Here is a 20,179-nt window from a genome sequence, read left to right on the forward strand (position 1 = left end):
AGCTGCTGTGCGTGCACCTTAGTTAACTTACCCCCGCCTGTGCCTGTGAATAAACATGAATCTTTTCCCGCCCAAGAACTTTTAAAAACTCAGGCCTGTCTTTGGTTCTGTGAGATGAGGGTATTCGTTGTTCTAGGCCCTCTTTGCCTCCGCTTGCAATCCTCTTCAATAAAGCTTTGCTCGTGTGGAAAACTACATGCCTTACCTGCTCATTCTTGACCAGTAAGAGGCAAGAACCTTGTTCTGGTAACAGGTAGAGACTGTTAATGTAAGATTCTGCGTGCAGGGAGAAGTTTAACAGTTCATACTTTATTGAGGCTAAAATAACTATAATTTTAAAACATCTTTCTGAGAAAAAGGTGAAAATCTTGGAACTCAACCCAGGGTAGCATTATTTTAGTGTGGTTTAATAATAATCATAATCACTGTACTAGACCACAACTGTTTCCCTTTCTCCTCCGACCCTTTGTATTCTTTACAGCAAATACAATCAGAAGATTTTAATATCAAAGGAACTAAAAGAAGGCTAAGGAACAAGTGATGTTTACAAAAAAAGTCACAAGGCCAAATTAGCCACAAAAACTTGAACAACAGTGTTTGCTTTTGGTGAGGATTAAGGAAGGTAACAGCATTTTGTGTGTGCGGTAGAGGGGCATGGTGGGGGTGGGGGGTCATGAAAGAAGCAAACAAAAAGCTTTAAACTCATTCTTCAGGTCAAAATATTACCAAAGGTGACTTTGAACTCATTTAGAATAAAACTGCCTGGAGGAAGAGGAAGAAAAAAGCTAAGGACCTATCATACAGCCACGTTCAGTTTTTCCTTTTAGTTAAGTGTATTAAAATGTAAACAAAATGTTATAATGAATAATGAGGGTGGGATAAGGAAGCTCCCATTCCCAAAGAGAGTACTGGCAATACACAATACCTTTTCCAGGTTTTTATCAACACAGATAACCTCTGCTCCATCCTCCCTTCTTGTCCAAACTTGTTGTTAGTTGCCATGGAGTCCATTCTGACTCATGGTGACCCCATGTGTGCAGAGCAGCACTGCCCCATAGGGTTTTCAAGGCTGTGAACTTTCAAAGCAGACTGCCAGGCCTTTCTTCTGAGGTGCCTCTGGGTAGGTTTGAACAGGCAAATTTTTGGCTAGTAGTGGACTGCTTACATCATTTGTGCCACCCAGTGACTCCTTGTCCAACCTTACAAGTGACAATAAACTTGTGTCCATAGATTTTATTGCTAGCTCTGCAGCAGCTGTGCGGCAAGATAAATTTTTGCCAGATTCCCGACCCCTTGAAGCTTCAGGCTGTCACGCCTAAAACGGCTGGTGTCCAGCCAGGTAGTTTCTCCAGAGCCTCGTGGAAACAGTCTATTCTGTGATTTAACTGTTTTAAAATCAACCCAACCGGCTCACTCCAAGTAAGTCCCACTCATAAGCCGAAGGAAATTCCCCCAATAGTCAAAGGCAGGACCCCAGAAGAATCTGGGAGCACACTCCTCCCAAGAGCACAGGTAGGAATGCTGACCCCAACTCTCCGAAGAACCTATTTGAGAGATGCACAGCTCGGCTCTGGTCACTACTGATGCGACATCAGGAAAAGTGTTTGAAGAGAGAATTTTGCACGTGTGCAAGAATGTGGAGCAAAACCAAGAGGTTACAGTAACTGCGGCCCGTGCCCACTTCCCGTTCCCACTTCCCGTTCCCACTCCCGCAGCTTGCAAATCCGGGCAGAGATCCCTCCTGCGCCAGTCTCTAAGGGCAAGAAACCGAGCGGAGGCAGAAGCCCGGAAACACCGAAAGACCCACCGTCTGGGAGAGAGGGACCTAGGGGAGAGCCCATGGAGCGCCCGCCTTACCCAAGGCCAGGAGCACAGCGGAGCAGCCGAGCAGCGGAGCAGCAAGTACCTAGCGGCCTGGCAGTCTGGCAGCCTGAGCTGCAAAGACCGGCCCTTATGGCCTACCGGGATCCGCCCCGGCCCCGCCCCGGATACACCCTGGATCCGCCCAGCTCAGCTCGCCTTGCTCCAGGCTCACTCCGGCCTTAGCCGCCCAGCTGGCAGAGTTCGCCGGCTGTACCTTCTCACCGCTTCTTGAAGATTGTCTCCCTCCTTCTCTTGCTTGCAGTGGTAGTTCAGGGCAGGTCCTTTCAGGGCTGGAGAGAGTTCAAGTTAAGGTGGGGGAAATCAAGGTAGCCAGGTGGGCGTGAACTCTTTGCCTTTGCCCTGGGTACACTTTAATAAGGAATGGGAGGAAATTCACCTCAAGACCGCACCCTCAGATCCCCAGAGCCGTATTAGAGATATTTTTGTTAATAATTGTTAGTTGCCATATACCCCATGTGTGCAAAGTAGAACTGCCCCATAGGGTTTTCAAGGCTTGACTTTGTCAGGTTTTTCAGTTATTTTACTTTACCCTCTAAACCCTGTTGTTGTTAGGTGCCATCGAGTCTGTTCCAACTCATAGCAACCCTATGTATGACAGAAAGAAACACTGCCTGGTCCTGCGTCATCCTTGCAGTGGTTGTTATGCTTAAACCCATTGTTGCAGCCACTGTGTCAATTCATCTCATTGAGGGTCTTCTTCTTTTTCGCTGATCCTCTACCAAACATGATGTCCTTCTCCAGGGACTGACCCCTCCTGACAACATGTCCAAAGTATGTGAGACTAGGCTTGCCATCCTTGCTTCTAAGTATATCAAAGACTCTAAGGATGGTGCAGGACCGGGCAGTGTTTCATTCTGTGGTACATAGGGTCACTATGAGTTGGAACCGACTCGACAACACCTAACAACAGCAACGGCAATTATATTAACTTCCCAGAATGGGTTAAGGAACAGAGCATTCTATAGATAGTATCCTAGTACTATATTTGTTATCCTGAGAAAATCAATTCAGGAATTAGGACTCAACTCCAACTTGTAACAGCAACGATGACATATTTGAATACTGCTTCTTCAATAAACTTTCATTCATATTATTCTAACCTATCATATGAAAGAGCATGTACAAATAACAGAGTAAGGACTTAACAGAGAAATCATTTTTTTGACCTTGCATTGTTTTCAGCAACTCTGCATGATGTCATCATTTTGAAATGAACCCAGTTACCATTCTAAGAAATTGTTTCCTTTGGATTGTCTTTCATTTCTTAGTCCCTGTAATTGGATTCAGCTCAATCAATGCATAATAAAAATTCCCCTCAATTCTCTACTTCCCATCCTCAGAAATAATCACAGATCACTTCTCACTTGCCCACTCTCATCCACTGACTGATGTTTGGGTTCTTCAACCAATTATTTCCACCCTATGACATATTTTGTTCTAAATTTCAGCTTCTATTGTTTTCCTCTCTGTTTTCTTATTACAGTTACATTTTTTTTCTTTATGGAACAAATCAAAATTATAATTATATATTTATTTGTTAATTTACTTATTTCCTCCTCTAGACTATTGTATGTTCCATGAAAGCAGCAGCCAAATAATTTTTTTTCATTCTTGTACACTTAGTGATTATCAGAGCGCTAGGCACATAGTACCATTTCTGGAGGGAGCATATGATCTGTGTGTGATATTAATGATATTGTTCAATAATTTCTGTGTTCTGTTGGGTCACCTTTCTTTATAATGGATACAAATATTCTAAATATGTGCCTATGTGTCTAATGATAAACAAATGAGTTTTACAAACCAAAAAGTAAAAGACAAATACCCCCATTTTAAAATGGGCAAAGAGAATAAACAGGCATTTCATTCAGAATCATAAATGTTCTATGTATGTAAGAAAAGTTGCTCCATCTCACTAATATTCAAAGGAATGCAAATTAAAACAATATCCTAGTTCTTTTTTTGCTTGTGTCTATCAAACTGTTTTTTTTATCAAATTGACCAAAATAAAATAGAATGATACTACTCAGTATTTGTAGTAACCCAGAAAGGTGTGATGGTTAAAGTTGTATGTCAACTTGGCTGGGCCATGATTCTCAGTAGTTTGGCAGTTATGTAATGATGTAATCACCTCCAGATCAGCTATGAGCAGCCAATCAGTTGAAAGGGAGTTTCACTGGGGATGTGGCCTGTATCTAATATATATGTACTTTCTGGCAATGCTTACTGGCTTTTGCTCCCTCTGGATCCTGCGTCCAGCCCATCATCATCTGAACTCCAGTTCTTGGGACATGAGACTACAGCCTGCCGTCTGATTTGCCAATCTTGAAATCATCAGCCTCTGCAGCTACGAAAGTCAGGAGAAGTCTCCAGCCTGACACATGACCCATATACTTGGGACTTTCCAGCCTCTACAACCCTGTGAGCTACTTCCTTGATAGAAATTTCTCTAAATATATATTGTTGTTTTTGTTAGGTGCCATCGAGTTGATTCCAACTCAAAGTGACCCCATGTACAACAGAAAGAAGCACTGCCTTATCTTGCACCATCCTTACAATCATTGTTATGCTTGAGCCCATTGTTGTAGCCATTGTGTCAATCCATCTTATTGAGGGTCTTCCTCTTTTCCACTGACCCTGTACTTTACCAAGCATGATGTCCTTCTCCAAAGACTGATCCCTACTGACAGCATCTCCAAAGCATGTGAGATACAGTCTTGCCATTTTTGCTTCTAAGGAGCATTCTTATTGTACTTCTTCTAAGACAGATTTGTTCATTCTTTTGGCAGTCCATGGTATATTCATTATTCTTTCCCACAATTCAGAGGTGTCAGTTCTTCTTTGGTCCTCTTTAGTCATCATCCAGCCTTCACATACATATGAGGCAATTGAAAACACCATGGCTTGGGTCAGGCCTTCAGGGTGACATCTTTGCTTTTCAAGACTTTAAAGAGGTCTTTTGCAGCAGATTTGCCCAATGCAATGCGTCGTTTGATTTCTTGACTGCTGTTTCCAAGGGCTTTGATTGTGGACCCAAGTAAAATGAAATCCTTGACAGCTTCAATCTTTTCTCCATGTATCATGATGTTGTTTATTGGTCCAGTTATGAGGATTTTTGTTTTCTTTATGTTGAGGTGTAATCCATACTAAAGGCTGTGGTCTTTGATCTTCATCAGTAAGTGCTTCAAGTCCTCTTCACTTTCAGCAAGCAAGGTTGTGTCATCTGCATAACATAGGTTGTTAATGAGTCTTCCTCCAATGCTGATGTCCAGTTCTCCTTCATATAGTCCAGCTTCTTGGATTATTTGAATACAGATTGAATAGGTGTTGTAAAAGGATTCAACCCTGACACACACCTTTCCTGACTTTAAACCACTCAGTATCCCCTTGTTCTGTTTGAATGACTGCCTCTTGATCTAAGTACAGCTTCCTCATGGGCACAACTAAATGTTCTAAAATTCCCTTTCCTCACGATGTTATCCATAGTTTGTTATGATGCACACAGTCGAATGCCTTTCCATAGTCAGTACAGCACAGGTAAACATCTTTCTGGTATTCTCTGCTTTTAGCCAGGATCCATCTGACATTAGCATTGATATCCCTCGTGCCACATCCTCTTCTGAATCTGGCTTGAATTTCTGACAGTTCCCTGTTGATGTACTCCTCCATCTGCTTTTCAATGATCTTCAGCAAAATTTTACTTGCCAGTGATATTAATGATATTGTTTGATAATTTCTGTATTCAGTTGGATCACCTTTCTTGGGAGTAGGCATAAATATGGATCTCTTCCAGTTGGTTAGCTAGATAGCTGTCTTCCAAATTTCCTGGTACAGATGAGTGAGCACTTCCAGCACTGCATCTGTTTGTTGAAACATCTCAGTTGGTATTCCATGTATTCCCAGAGCCTTGTTTTTCAACCAATGCCTTTAGTGCAGCTTGGACTTCTTCCTTCAGTACCATTGGTTTCTGATTATATGTTACATGCTGAAACGTTTGAACACTGACTAATTCTTTTTGGTGTAGCAACTCTGTGTATTTCTTCCATCTTCTTTTGATGCTTCCTGTGTCATTTAATATTTTCCCCTTAGGATTCTTCAGTATTGCAACTTGAGGCTTGAGTTTTTCTTCAGTTTTTTCACCTTCGGAAATGCTGAACATGTTCTTCCCTTTCGGTTTTCTATCTCTATGATTTTGGACATGTCATCGTAATACTTTACTTTATCTCCTTGAGCTACCCTTTTAAATCTTCTGTTCAGCTCTTTTACTTCACCATTTTTTCCTTTTGCTTTAGCTATTCAATGTTCAAGAGCAAGTTTCAGAGTCTCTTCTGATATCCATTTAGGTTTTTTCTTTCTCTTCTCTCTTTTTTATGACCTCTTACTTTCTTCACATCTAATGTCCTTGATGTCATTCCACAACTGGTTTGGTCTTTGGTCATTAGTGTTCAATGCATCAAATCTGTTCTTGAGATGGTCTCTAAATTTAGGTGGGATATACTCAAGGTCATACTTTGGCTCTCGTGAACTTGTTCTAATTTTCTTCAGATTCAACTTGAGCTTGCATATGAACAATCAATGGTCTTTCCAAAGTCATCACCTGGCCTTGTTTTGACTGATGATACTGAGCTTTTCCATAGTCTCTTTCCACAGATGTAGTCGATGTGGTCCCTGTGTACTCCATCTAGTGAGGTCCAGGTGTAAAGCAACCGTTTATATTGGCGAAGAAAGGTTTCTGCAATGAAGAAGTAGTTGGTCTTGCAAAATTCTGTCATGCTATCTCTGGTATCATTTCTATCACCAAGGCTGTATTTTCCGACTACAAATCCTTCTTCTTTGATTTCAACTTTCACATTCCAATCACTAATTATCACTGCATCCCGATTGCATGTTTGATCAATTTCAGACTGCAGAAGCTGATAAAAATCTTCATTTTCAGAACAACTAAATAGACCCATAACAAAAAAAGAGATTGAAGAAGTAATCAAAAAACTCCCACCAAAAAAAAAGCCCTGACCCAGACGGCTTCACTGCAGAGTTCTATCAAACTTTCAGAGAAGAGTTAACACCACTAGCACTAAAGGCATTTCAGAGCATAAAAAAGGATGGAATACTACCAAACTCATTCTATGAAGCCACCATATCCCTGACACCTCACCAGGTAAAGACACCACAAGAAAAGAAAATGATAGACCTATATCCCTCATGAATGCAGATGCAAAAATCCTCAACAAAATTCTAGCCAATACAATTCAACAACAGATCAAAAAAAATAATTCACCATGACCAAGTGGGATTCATACCAGGTATGCAGGGATGGTTCAACATTAGAAAAACAATTAATGTAATCCACCATATAAATAAAACAAAAGACAAGAATCAAACGATTTTATCAAATGATACAGAAAAGGCATTTGACAAAGTTCAATGCTCATTCATGATAAAAACTCTCAGCAAAATAGAAATAGAAGGAAAATTCCTCCACATAATAAAGGGCATTTATACAAAGCCAACAGCCAACATCATCCTAAACGGACAGAGCCTGAAAGCATTCCCGTTGAGATCAGGAACCCCACAAGAATGCCCTTTATCACTACTCTTATTCAACATTGTGCTGGAAGTCCTAGCCAGAGCAATTAGGCTAGATAAGAAATAAAAGACATCCAGGTTGGCAAGGAAGAAGTAAAAGTATCTCTATTTGCAGATGACATGATCTTATACACAGAAAACCCTAAGGAATCCTTCACAAAACTACTGAAACTAACAGAAGAGTTCAGCAGAGTATCAGGATACAAGATAAACATACGAAAATCAGTTGGATTCCTCTACATCAACAAAAAGAACATTGAAGAGGAAATCACTAAATCAATGCCATTTACAGTAGCCCCCGAGAAGATAAAATACTTAGGAATAAATCTTGCCAGAGATGTAAAAACTTATACAAAGAAAGCTACAGTACACTTCTGCAAGAAACCAAAACAAACTTACATAAGTGGAAGAACATACCTTGTTCATGGATAGGAAGACTTAACATTATAAAAATGTCTATTCTACCAAAAGCAATCTATACATTTAATGCAATTCCGATCCAAACCCCAATGACATTCTTTAATGAGATGGAGAAACAAATCACCAACTTCATATGGAAGGGAAAGAGGCCTTGGATAAACAAGATATTACTGAAAAAGAAGAAGAAAGTGGAAGGCCTCACTTACCTGATTTTAGAACCTATTATACCCCCATAGTAGTCAGCACAGCCTGGTACTCGCACAACAACAGATACACAGACCAATGGAACAGAATTAAGAATCCAGACATAAATCCATCCACATATGAGCAGTTGATATTTGACAAAGGCCCCAAAACAGTTAAATGGGGAATAGACAGTCTTTTTAACAAATGGTGTTGGCATAACTGGATATCCATCTGCAAAAAAAGTGAAACAAGACCCATACCTCACTCCATGCACAAAAATGAGCTCAAAATGGATCAAACACCTAAATATAAAATCTAAAATGACAAAGATCATGGAAGAAAAAATAGGGACAACGTTAGGAGCCCTAATACATGGCATAAAGAGTATACAAAACATTTTTAACAATGCAGGAGAAAAAGTTGATAACCCAGGGCTCCTAAAAATCAAACTCCTATGCTCATCCAAAGACTTCAACAAAAGATTAAAAAGACTACCTACAGACTGGGAAAAAGTTATAAGTTATGACATTTCCAATCAGTGTCTGATCTCTAAAATCCACGTGGTACTGCAAAAACTCAAGTACAAAAAGACAAATAACCCTATTAAAAAATGGGCAAAAGATATGAATAGGCACTTCACTAAAGAAGATATTCAGGTAGCTAACAGATACATGAGGAAATGTTCATGATCCTTAGCCATTAGAGAAATGCAGATCAAAACTACAATGAGATTTCATCTCACTCCAACAAAGCTGGCACTGATTCAAAAAAAAAACAAAATAATAACTGCTGGAGAGGCTGTGGAGAGATTGGAACACTTCTACACTGCTGGTGAGAATGTCAAATGGTACAACCACTTTGGAAATCAATTTGGCGCTTCCTTAAAAAGCTAGAACTAGAACTACCATACAATCCAGCAATCCCACTCCTCAGTATATATCTTAAAGAAATAAGAGCCTTTACATGAACAGATATATGCACGCACACCCATGTTTATTGCAGCACTGTTTACAATAGCAAAAACATTGAAGCAACCAAGGTGCCCATCAACGAATGAATGGATAAATAAATTATGGTATATTCACACAATGGAATACTACGCATCGATTAAGAACAGTGAGGAATCTGTGAAACATTTCATAACATGGAGGAACCTGGAAGGCATTATGCTGAGTGGAATTAGTCAGTTGCAAAAAGACAAATATTGTATAAGACCAGTATTATAAGAACTTGAGAAATAGTTTAAATTGAGAAGAAAACATTCTTTTGTGGTTACGAGAGGAGGGAGAGTGGGAGGGTGGGAGGGTGGGAGAGGGGTACTCACTAATTAGTTTGTAGATAAGAACTGCTTTAGGTGAAGGGAAAGACAACACACAATAGAGGGGAGGTTAGCAGAACTGGACTAAACCAAAAGCAAAGAAGTTTCCTGAATAAACTGAATGCTTGAAGGCCAGTGTAGCAGGGGCAGGGGTTTGGGGACCATGATTTCAGGGGACATCTGAGTCAAATGGCATAGTAAGATTGCATTCTGCATCCCACCTTGAAGAGTGGCGTCTGGGGTCTTAAACGCTAGCAAGCCTAAGATGCATCAATTAGTCTCAACCCACCTGGATCGAAGGAGAATGAACACCAAGGACACAAGGTAATTACGAGCCCAAGAGACAGAAAGGGCCGTGACTACATGAACCAGAGAGTACATCATCTTGAGACCAGAAGAACTAGATGGTGCCCAGCTACAACTGATGACTGCCATGACAGGGAACACAGCAGAGAACCCCTGAGGGAGCAGGACAGCAGTGGGGTGCAGACCCCAAATTCTCATGAAAAGACCAGATGTAATGGTCTGACTGAGACTTGAAGGACCCCGGTGGCCATGGCCCACAGACCTTCTTCTAGCCCAGGACAGGAAGCATTACCGAAGCCAACTCTTCAGACATGGTTTGGACTGGACAGTGGGTTGGAGAGGGATGTTGGTGAGGAGTGAGCCTCTTGGATCAGGTGGACATTTGAGACTATGTTGGCATCTCCTCCCTGGAGGGGAGATGAGAGGGCAGAGGGGGGTTAGAAGCTGGCAAAATGGACAGAAAAGAGAGCAGGGGGAGAGACCGGGTTGTCTCATTAAGACGAGAGTAATTGGGAGTACATAGCTAGGTTTATGTAAGTTTTTATGTGAGAGACTAACTTGATTTGTAAACTTTCACTTAAAGCACAATAAAAGTTATATAAAAAAAAAAACCTTCATTTTCTTCATTTTTGACCTTAATAGTTGGTGTGTAAATTTGAATAATAGTCATATTAACTGATCTTCCTTGTAGGTGTATGGATATTAATTTATCCCTGACAGCATTGTACTTCAGGTTAGATCTTGAAATGTTCTTAGACAATGAATGCAATGCCATTCCTCTTCAAGTTTTCATTTCCAGCATAGGAGAAAATATGATTATCTGATTCAAAATGGCCCATACCAGTCCATTTCAGCTTACTAATGCCCCGGATATTGATGTTCATGCATTCCATTTTTGACAATTTCCAATTTTCCTAGATTCTTACTTCGTACATTCCAGGTTCCGTTTATTAATGGATATTTGCAACTGTTTCTTCTCATTTTGAGTAGCGCCACGTCAGCAAATGAAGGTCCTGAAAGCTTGACTCCTTCCACATCATTAAGGTCGACTGTACTTTGAGGAGGCAGCTCTTCCCAGGCTACTTTTGAGTGCCTTCCAACCTGAGGGGCTCATCTTCCAGCATTATTTCAGACAATATTTCACTGCTATTCATAAGGTTTTCACAGGTTAATTCTTTTCAGAAGTAGACTGCTGGGTCCTTCTTCCTAGTCTGTCTTATTCTGGAAGCTCAGCTGAAACCTATCCCCCATGGGTGATCCTGCTGGTATTTGAATAACTGTGGCATAACTTCTAGCATCACAGCAACACTCCAGCCCCCACAGTACAGTACTACAAACTGATAGACACATGGGGACTTTCTCTATATATGTATGTGTATATATGCTTCTCTGATTTTGCTAATCTAGAGAGCCCAGCCTAAGACATTTAGTACCAAGACTGGTTCTAGAGAAACAAAATTGTAAGGATGCATTTTCTAAATTGGTTCTCAAGTTTGGTAAGAATTAAAGATGTTGATCGCTCTGCTTTCGGTGTTATAGAGGGCACTGCTAATCCATCACATGAGGTGGCAATAGAAATACACAAAATATTACCACCAATTGATCAAGTATTGGTGAGAGGCAAAGAGCTGGGTGATTGCGTGTTTGATACTTTTCTACAATATTGTCAGAATGAGAAGTATAAGGATGATGGTTGGTTGGTTCTACTTTAGGTAGACAAAGTGTTGAAAGAAAGAGATGATCTCAGGGCTTTAGAATCTAAGCTCAAGGGCCATTTGAATGACCTCAGTGTTTCCTCTTGTGCCTTAAAAGAAAGCCTTGTTTCTTGTAGTAACAGAGCTTATGTTGCCAAAAACCAAACCCAGAGTCTTATCGTAAGAGTGGCTGAATTTCAATGACAATTGAATTTCCAGCCTTGAATGGTACCTGAAGATAATGTGAGGGCATTGGTTGGGAAGAAATGAGATCTTCAAACTTGAGATGGGGATATATGAGCATATAATCAGTAAGCTGAGGACACTGAGCCCTTAAATTCTGTTGAATCACTCCTGCCAAAAAACCATTAGGCCCTCCACCCCCATCTAATGAGATTATCCCAGCTTCATTTGAAGAGCCTTCACATCCTTGTTGGTAGCAGCAATCTTTGCAATCTCTTCAGGATTTTTTTGAGGGATTTTTGTTTAACATTATCCTAGGTAGAGGCAATTCCAATGGCTTCCACTTAGCTTTTACTACTGTAATAGCTCTTACTCCACTTTTCAGAAATCCAATGCATTCTGGAACATTCTGGAACTGGGAAAATCACTATAGGATGAGTTTGGAGGACCCAGTGGACCCACTGTGAGACAAACATGAGATAAGAATCCATTAATAATCTGAACTCTATATGCCTCTACCACTCTGACTGGTGGGCAAAGAGACATTTTAGGTCTCCTGGAGTTAGTATCAGTTCAGAGCCAGTATCCAGTAATCCCTGAAAAATCTGACTATTTCCTATTCCTCAATGAATAGTCACTCTCATAAAAGGCTGTATATTCCTTTGGGGAAGGCTGGGAGAAAGATTAACAGTATAAATTTTAGTCAGTGTAGTAAGGTCCTTCTTCAAGGGGACCAAGCCTCCCTTTCATTCAAGGGGTTGTGGGTCTTTAAACTATGCTGGGGAGTTGTCTGAGTCATTGCCTGCGGCATCACCTGAGGCACATACCTTACAAGAAATTGCTGAATTTTCTCAGAATACATCCCTACCACTGAATTTTTATTTTAGACATATTATTAGACTTAAGTTCCAGTGAGCCCTAAAAGGTGAATTACAAAGTACTACCCAAATAAAAGTACACAACACTCCAAAATAACTACTTGACTTTTCTAATACATACAAACAGAAACCTGGGAAATATATATGGAAATGGCTATTAAGGGTGTGGGAATAATGGTGCAAGGAACATAAAGTTGGATCAGTCTGAGTTTATTAATAAGGTACCACTAAGCACCAATTCTTCATTCAATGTTTCAGCTCAAGAGACTAGGAAAGGATCTAATTGTTTATTTGGTTTGTTTGCTGAAGCATGGATTACATGGTGGCCTACACTATATAAGTTGAATTTCTGGACCTGCCTTGGTATACTGTAGAAGAAAGTATCCAAAGGTTTAGGGAAATTGGTATATTAGAGTAGATTTATCAGGTTAGATCCACAGGACCAAATATGGAGTGCCCATAGGACACACTTTTTACAGCAATGGTGAGGAACAAATTTGTGAAGAGAGCCCCAGCATCCTTGAAGACTGCTATGATTGCTATTTTAAGTCAGTCAGATTTGGCAGTGGAAACTGCCCTAACTGAATTAAGACATCTAACTACAATGGGGCTGATTGGACCCCATGGTGGTAGGGACCAAGTGTTGGCCCTAAATTGACAAAGACAAGGTAAGTATATTTATCATAATGGAGAGCAGAGTCAAAGCAGTAATCAGAATATTCTGATTCATATGAATTTATGGCACTGGCTACTTAGTCATGGTATACCTAGGAATGAAATGGATGGGAAATATACTAAATATTTACTTAATCTTTACAAAAGGAAGAATTCTAGATCGAGTGAATAACAGTCTAACACAAGTCACCAGAATAGAGAGTCATGGCTCCTTAATCAATTCTCAGACTTGAGCACAGTTTAAAGACCCACAACCCCTTGAATGAAAGGGAGGCTTGGTCCCCTTGAAGAAGGACCTTACTACACTGACTAAAATTTGTACTGTTAATCTTTCTCCCAGCCTTCCCCAAAGGAATATACAGCCTTTTATGAGAGTGACTATTCATTGAGGAATAGGAAATAGTCAGATTTTTCAGGGATTACTGGATACTGGCTCTGAACTGATACTAACTCCAGGAGACCTAAAATGTCACTTTGGCCCACCAGTCAGAGTGGTAGAGGCATATAGAGTTCAGATTATTAATGGATTCTTATCTCATGTTTGTCTCACAGTGGATCCATTGGGTCCTCCAAACTCATCCTATAGTGATTTTCCCAGTTCCAGAATGTTCCAGAATGCATTGGATTTCTGAAAAGTGGAGTAAGAGCTATTACAGTAGTAAAAGCTAAGTGGAAGCCATTGGAATTGCCTCTACCTAGGATAATGTTAAACAAAAATCCCTCAAAAAAATCCTGGAGAGATTGCAAAGATTGCTGCTACCAACAAGGATGTGAAGGACGCAGGGTTGGTGATTTCCACCACATGCCCGTTCAGCTCACCTATTTCACCTGTGCAAAAAAACAGATGAATGTTGGAGGATGACAGTGGGTTACTGAAAACTTATCCAGGTGGTGACTCCAATTGCAACTGCTCCTCCAGATGTGGTTTCGTTGCTCGAGGAAACTAATATATCTCCTGGTACCTGGTATGTAGCTATTGATTTGGCCAAAGATTTTTTTTCTCGATTTTAATTTCAAAGGACCATCAGAAGCAGTTTACCTTCAGCTGGCAAGGCCAGTAAGATACCTTCACTGTCCTACCTCAGTGGTGTATTAACTCTCAACCCTATGTCATAATGAAGCCTAGTGGTACCTTGATCCCTTTGCCTTCTAGAAGGCATCACATTGGTCCATTACGTTGATGACATATGCTGATTGGATCTTGTAAGGGAGAAGTGTCGGTGATTCTGTACTTACTGGTAAAATATTTTGTGATAAAACCAAAAAACCAAACCCATTGCCATCGAGTCGATTCTGACTCACAGCAACCCTTATAGGCCAGAGTAGAACTGCCCCATAGGGTTTCCAAGGAGTAGCTAGTAGATTCAAGCTGCCGAACTTTTGGTTAGCAGCTCAGCTCTTAACCACTTCCAGAGGGTGGAAAATAAATCCAACAAAAATTCAGGTGCCTTCCACCTTGTTGAAATTTATAGGGGTCCTGTGTTGGGGGCATATCGAAATATTCCTTCTAAGATGAAGGATAAGTTGTTGCATCTGACCTCTCCCTCAACTAAAAAGGAGCCACAATGCCTGGTGGACTGCATTGAATTTTGGAGGCAACATATCCCTCATTTCAATGTGCTAATTTGGCCTACTTATCAAATGACTTGAAAAGCTGGTATTTCTGAGTGGGGCCCAGGACAGGCTCTGCAACAGGTTCAGGCTGCTGTGCCAGCCGCTCTGCATTTAGGCTATATGATCCAGCTGATCCAATGGTGCTTTAAGTTTCAGTGGCAGATAGAGATGCTGTCTGGAGTCTTAGGTAGGCCCCAATTTGTGAATCACAGCACAGACCCTTAGCATTTTGGAACAAAGCCCTGAGATCCTCTGCAGATAACCACTCACCTTTTGAGAAACAACTTTGGCTTTTGAATGGGCCTTAGTAGAGACTGAGTGCTTAATCAGGGGCCACCAAGTCACCATGCGGCCTGAGGTGCCCATCATGAACTGGATGTTGCCTGACCCAGAGAACCATAAAGTCAGATATGCATAGCTGCACTCCATTATTAAATGGAAGTGTTATATATGAGATCAGGCCCAAATAGGACCTGAAGGCACATTGTCTCCACTCTTGTCACATTACCTGCCCTCTCCCAGTCTGCACCAATGCATTTATGGGGAGTTCCTTATTATCAGATGACTGAAGAAGAGAAAAATCATGCCGGGTTTATAGACAGTTCTGCACAATATGCAGGCACTACTCAAAAGTGGACAGCAGCAGCACTACCGCCCCTTTCTGGGACCTCCCTGAAGGACAGTGGTGAAGAGAAATCCTCTCAATGGGCAGAACTTTGAGCAATGTACCTGGTTTTAACTTTGCTTGGAAGGAAAAATACCCAGATGATTGCATATTGATTCATGGGCTGTGGCCAATGGTTTGGCTGTATGGTCAGGGACATGGAAGGAACATAGTTGGAAAATTGGAGACAAGGATGTATGGGGAAGGGGAATGTGGATAGACCTCTCTGAATGTACCCAAAGAAATGACGATATTTGTGTCTCATGTGAATGCTCACCAAAAGGTGACCTCAGCAGAGGAGGATTTTAACAATCAAGTGGTTAGGATGACACGTTCTGCGGAAATCAGTCATTCTTCTTCCCCAGCCACATCAATCATTGCCCAATGAGCTCATGAACAAAGTGGCCATGATGGCAGGGATGGAGGTTATGCATGGGCTCAGCAACATGGACTTGGCTACAGCCACTGCTGATTGCCCAATCGGCCAGCAATAGAGACCAACACTGAGTCCCTGATATGGCACCATTCCTCACGGTGATCAGCCAGCAACCTGGTGACAGATTGATTTCATTGGACCACTTCTGTTATGAAAAGGCCAGTGTTTTGTTCTTACTGGAATAGACGCTTACTCTGGATATGTATTTACCTTCCCTGCATGCAGTGCTTCTGCCAAAACTACCATTTGTGGATTTACAGAATGCCTTACCCATCATCGCATATCCCACACTGCATCATCTTGGATCAAGGGACTCACTTCATAGCAAATGAAATGTGTCAGTGGGCCCGTGCTCATGGAATTCACTTATCTTGCCATGTTCACCATCATCCTGAAGCAGCTGGTTTGATAGAATGATGGAATGGCCTTCTAAAGACACAATTATGGCACCAGCTAGGTGGCAATACCTTTCAGGTTTGGGGCAATGTTCTCCAGGAGACTGATATGCTCTAAAACAGCATCCGATATATGGTGCTATTTCTCCCATGGTTTCAGGAATCAAGGGGTGGAAATAAGAGTAGCACCACTCACTGTTAATCCTCATGACCCACTCACAAAATGTTTGCTTCCTGTCCCCATCATCCAATGTTCTGCAGGTCTTGAGGTCTTAGTTCCAAAGGTAGGCACGCTTCCACCAGGAGACACAACACTGATTCCATCGAACTGGAAATTAAGAATGCTACCCAGCCACTTTGGGCTCCTCATGCCTCTGGATCAACAGGCAAAGAAGGGAGTTGCCATATTGGCTGATGTGATTGATCCTGATTATCAAGAGGAAATTGGATTTATATTACATAATGGAGGTAAAGAAGAGTATGTCTGGAATACAAGAGATCCCTTAAGACGTCTCTTAGTACTACCATGCCCTGTGATTAAATTCAACGGAATACTACAGCAACCCAATTCCAACATGACTACTAATGACCCAGGCCCTTCAGAAATGAAGGTTTGGGTCACCCCACCAGGCAAAGAACCATGATCTGCTGAGGTGCTTGCTGAGGGCAAAGAGAATTTGGAATGGGTGGTGAAAGAAGGTTGTTCTAAATACCAGCTATGACCACATGACCAGTTGCAGAGAAATGAGGACTGTAAGTGTTATGAGTATTTCTTCCTTGCTTGTGTGCATCAAATATTTTTGTTTTCTTCACTTAGGAAATATAGTATATAAACAAGGCTAGTGTGTTTTTGTACGCATGTTAGTTGTATCATGTTACATGACTTTTAGAGTGTATGGTTTAAGGAGATAAGTACAGGTTTCAAGTTGACAAGGGTTGGACTGTGATGGTTACCGTTGTGTGTCAAATTGGCTGGGCCATGATGCTCAGTGATTTGACAGTTATGATGTAATTTGGCAGCTATGTAATCACCTAGATGAAGAGATCTGACATTATATATTCACCTCCACAATGAGGTCTGCTATAAGCAGCCTATCACTTGAAAGCGTGTTTGGGTGTGTAGCTTGTATCCAATGTATATGGACTTTCTGGCAAAGCTCACTGAGTTTTTCTCACTATGGATTCTGCATCCGGCTCGTCATCATCTGACCTCCCATTCTTGGGACTTGAACCAGCAGTCTGTCATCTTGCCTGCTGATCTTGGATTCCCCAACCTCTGCAGTACATGATCCAGCACCCTGCTGTCTGGCTTGCCAATCTTGGATTCATCAGCCACTGCAGCAATACGAGCCAGGAGAAACCTCCGGCCTGACACCTGACCCACAGATGTGGGACTTTCCAGCCTCTACAACTGTGTGAACCATTTCCTTGATAAAAATCTCTCTCTGTCTCTCTCTCTGTATATATATAGAGCGAGAGATCCCTACATATCGATATGTATCTTGCTCTCTCTCTCACTTCACTACACTAGTTTTGCTTCTCTAAAGAAACCTACCTAAGACAGAAGGCATGCACTCATACTTTCTAGTGTGAGTGAATATTAGTAAAATATTTTTAGATGACAATTAGTAATATGTAATAAATGTCTCAAAAGTACATATCTCCTTTGACTCAACAATTTCATTATTAGAAAAATTTCCTGAGAAAATAATTAAGAATTCCATGAAGTTTTAGCCATGAAGATAATCTTGATGTAGCATTTTTATAAGAATAAAAATTTATTTATGATTGTTCAGCCCTAGGAAAGAATTTATAGTATAGCAATGATGTTGCAGAATTATATATATGAGCTTCAAAATATGTTCACGACATATTACTAAGTAAAAAAAAAAAGGTGACACAATGATGTGTTTGATATTATCCCATTATTATTGAAATATAATATAATGCATATTATACATACGTATAAGCAGCCCTGGTGACAAAAATTGTTAAGCAGTGTACTGCCAACTGAAATGTTGGCAGCTCGAACCCATTCGGCTACTCTGCAAGAGAAAGACCTGGTGATCTGCTCCCTTAAAGACTGCAGGCAAGAAAACCATATGGGACAGTTGTACTCTGTCAAAAGGAATCAACTTCATGGCTCCTAACCACTACGACCACCACAACAAAATATATACATATATACCAAACCAAATCCATTGCTCTTATGTCAATTCCGGCACATAGCAACTGTATAAGACAGAGTAGAACTGCCCCATTAAGGTTTCCAAGGACTGGCTGGTGGATTCAAACTGCTGAATTTTTGGTTAGCAGACAAGCCCTTAATCACTGCGCCACCAGGGCTCCATACATATACATGCATATGTGTAAATATATATGTATTCTATCACTCACAGCTTACTTCAGGATAGATCTTGACATGTTCTTTTTGATGATGAACGCAACACCATTCCTTCTCAAGTTGTCACTCCCAGCACAGTAGATCATCTGATTGTCCAATTCAAAATGACCAATACCAGTCCATTTCAGCTCACTAATGCCTAGGATATAAATGTTTATGCCTTCCATTTCATTTTTGATAGCTTCCAGTTTTCCTAGATTCATACTTTGTACATTCCATGTTCCAACTATTAACGGATGTTTGCAGCTGTTTCTTCTCATTTTGAGTCATGCCACATCAGCAGATGAAGGTCCCAAAAGCTTGACTCCATCCACATCATTAAGGTCAACTTTACTTTGACGAGGTAGCGCTTCCCCAGTTGTCTTTTGAGTGCCTTCCAACCTGAGGGGTCATCTTCCGGTAGTATGTCAGGCAACGTTCCGCTGCTATTCATAAGGTTTTCACTGGCTAATTCTTTTTCAGAAGTAGAACACCAGGTGTTTATTCCTAATCTTTTCTTGTCTGAATGCTCAGCTGAAACTTGTCCACCATGGGTGATCCTGCTGATATTTAATAACTGATGGCATAGCTTCCAGTATCAGAGCAACACACAAGCCCCCACAGTACGACAAACTGACAGATGAGCAGGGGATATATATATTTATACATGTGCATGTGTGTGTGTGTATATATGTCTGTATCCAAACAAGTGTTAACAGTGAATATGCATAGTATGAGTGAGAGAGCTCAGAGAACGGGCAGGCACCAGATCATGCAGGGTCTTTAGTTCCTTGTAGAAAATGTGGTTATTTTCCACAGCAACGTGAAGCCGTTGTAAGGAGGGATATCAGTAAGATCTGGTTGTAATGATTACTATGTGAAATTCTTTTGGAAGTGAGCAAGAGCGACAGCAAGACCAGTTTGGAAACCCTACTGTTGTCATCCAAGCTCTGGTACATTCCTAAGCCTCTGATTTTTAGTAATTTAGGAAAGAAATATGTTTCTGACTCAGACCTAATTATTCATCTAATGAGGGTGTTTGGTGAGTTGGGGTGGGTGGGAATGAAGTGAGTTGATTTAGGGAAATGGCCTACAGAAGATCTGGGACACTCCACTTTCAGTAGAATGCATTCACGTAGTTTTCTCATCACTGTGCTCAGCATGTCATATGTATTATATTGAATTTAGATCTCAGGACAACCCTAAGAGGTAGGTATTATCATCACATTATAAATGTAAGAAAATAGCAGAATTTCAGAAAGATTAGTAACTTGTCTAAGGTCAACTGTCTAGATAGCTGTAATAAATACTGGGCTTTAAACACTGGTCTGTCTGATTCTAAAGTTCATGTGTTTTTTTTGTTTTTTTTTTTACACCATTTTGATTTCCTGAAGGATTGAACCTTGGTTTGGACAATATAACCATCGACCTTTGAAACGCACTGTGCTTGAGGTACTGTGCTAGGTGCTTTCATCATACCCTCACTGCCTTCCCTACTTTATGAGAGGCAGCTGTTATACAGTAACTAAGAACTTATGCCCCGGACTAGACATTCAG

The 20,179-nt window shown here is 40.9% G+C and overlaps 1 protein-coding gene across 4 annotated transcripts in view; it reads right to left on the reverse strand.

Annotated features, from left to right (window-relative positions):
* Positions 1 to 20,179, reverse strand: part of WDR72 (WD repeat domain 72) — a 970,312-nt gene that overhangs the window by 597,520 nt on the left and 352,613 nt on the right. Inside the window, exon 1 of one of the 4 annotated variants that reach the window (XM_049903401.1) lies at positions 1,858 to 1,942. The exons of the other annotated variants lie outside the window; for them this stretch is intronic. The gene's annotated coding sequence lies outside the window, so the exon portion shown is untranslated. Of the gene's footprint in view, positions 1 to 1,857; positions 1,943 to 20,179 lie in introns of those variants that run through there. 4 annotated transcript variants of the gene reach the window in all.

This window comes from Elephas maximus, chromosome 12, assembly GCF_024166365.1.
Source record: "Elephas maximus indicus isolate mEleMax1 chromosome 12, mEleMax1 primary haplotype, whole genome shotgun sequence".
In the NCBI taxonomy this organism is placed as follows: domain Eukaryota; kingdom Metazoa; phylum Chordata; class Mammalia; order Proboscidea; family Elephantidae; genus Elephas; species Elephas maximus.